This window comes from Acomys russatus, chromosome 2, assembly GCF_903995435.1.
Source record: "Acomys russatus chromosome 2, mAcoRus1.1, whole genome shotgun sequence".
NCBI lineage: Eukaryota > Metazoa > Chordata > Mammalia > Rodentia > Muridae > Acomys > Acomys russatus.
The window spans coordinates 75,983,653-75,985,531 of record NC_067138.1 but is presented as its reverse complement, the minus strand read 5'-3'; the positions used below and the strand labels follow the sequence as shown (position 1 = coordinate 75,985,531).

The 1,879-nt window shown below is 40.8% G+C and overlaps 1 non-coding gene across 1 annotated transcript; it reads left to right on the top strand.

Moving 5' to 3' along the window:
* The first annotated feature begins 511 nt into the window (after positions 1-511).
* Positions 512-643, top strand: LOC127207723 (small nucleolar RNA SNORA17). Its single transcript, XR_007832959.1, has one exon. It is a non-coding gene; the product is annotated as a small nucleolar RNA SNORA17 (small nucleolar RNA).
* The last annotated feature ends 1,236 nt before the right edge of the window (positions 644-1,879 follow it).

Genomic DNA, 1,879 nt, shown 5'->3' with positions numbered 1-1,879 from the left:
GTGCAGTGTTTGAGGAGAGGTGGTGAGGAGAAGTGAACAGGGATAGTTCTTAATACTTAATTATAAGTAGTAATAATGACTCAGAGTAGGGAACTAATTAAAAGTTTCTAAAAAAAGAGATTGAATGAGATAGAAAGACAAATTCATCATTTGTTTGTTTTGCCTTGAATCAAGAAGCACTAGGCTTTGGCATGGTATTATAGAGAAGAAATCTGATATCTCAGTTAAAGATCTGGTCTTAGGTGACTCAGTTGAACTTGGGAAGAATATTTGTCCTTTCTGAGCCTTAATCTTTTGTGTGCTTTTCATATACAAAGCGGCATCTAGTTTTCTGTCTCATTGCATTTATTAGGTTATATTATATGCCATAAGCAATTTCTTATGTTTTCTTTTCAGAGAAATACTGTTTAATCATTTTATATATTACCTCTACTCCTTTACAGCCTCACAATTGTATGCTTTCTCTTTAAAAATATTATTTCACAATTGGTATTTAAAATAGCTAAATAAACCAGCTCCTAGAGGTGTTACAGGTGTGGCTGCTAGGTCATTTGTGTGTCAGTAAGTGGCAGAGGGGAGAGAGGCTATGTCTATGTTCAATGTTCTGACCTATGAACATCTGAATGATTAGAAGCCTAGCATTCCCTGAAAAAAAAAGCAGGCCCACCAGGCTCTCAGGATGGAGAGAGAGAGCTAGAGACTAGAAGAACCCTGCCTGGAACAACGTACTCTGAGTGGGAGTGAGCTCTACACAGACAACTCTCTCAAGGGGCCACTATGTTATGTTAGGCTAGGAACAAGCCTGAGTCTACCACCAGAACAGTGCCATGGGCCCAGACAAGAAGCTTGCCTGAGATGACAACCAGTCCAGTCTGCCACTCTGTGGCCCCACCCCTCACTTGGGTATAATGGGAGAGCTGGCCCTGGAAGCATGAGAGCAGGAGAGCGCATCCCATCCTTAGCCAGCTGCAATACTCAGAAAATCTGCCCCATTCATTGCAGGAGTAGTGAGTAAGCCAGCTCTGTGCAATGGGAAAGGTGGTCCTACTACTTGTCTTTCGTGAAGTGATGTGGACAAGGGGGAGATTCTTTCTTTCCCCTTCTTCTCTTACCACCTGTGGTCCACAGAGGACCTGTCTCTGGGATAATGAAAGAAGGAAAAAATACAGAATGCTGTTAGGTACTTTCTTCCTAATTGCAACAAGATACTTGGCAGAAATAAAATCTGAGGAAAAAAATATTTATTCTGGTGCAAAGTTTCAAAAGCTTGACACATCATGGTGGGGAAGGCATTGTGTGCAATCAATACTATCTCAAAGGCGGAAGTAAACACAAGTGTATCAGTAATGCGCTTTCTTGCTCTTTTTTACTTCTTTTATTCTGTCCTGAGGAAGTACCAGCTCATGGAATTACACTGTGACATTCTGGACAGGGTTTCCCCATAGGTTAACGCTCTGGAAAGTCACAACAGATTTTCCGAGAAGTGTGTCTCACCAACATTATAGGTGACACTAGATCTTGTGATGCCATCTCAAGTACCTACTAGATACATGCTGCCTTAGATACTGTGCTCAGGTAACATCATAGGACATGCATAACATCAAAGGACACAGATCATGAAGGGAGTTTAAGTTGCAAAAGATTATATACTCCATCAAAAATCAAAATGGCATTTAAGAGATGAAGTACACACTAACTCTAGAGCTGTCTCCTTTCTGTCATGCTGAGATATCTGCTGTCATGCTTCCAGATCATAGGAACCCCAAGTTCATTGTCAACCACATCTCTGAGAATAAATACAAAGCCAGATCATTTACAACATTGCCTGCTTTGGCAGTTTTACCTTTGAAATGAATTTCATTCTTCTTCAAGCTACACT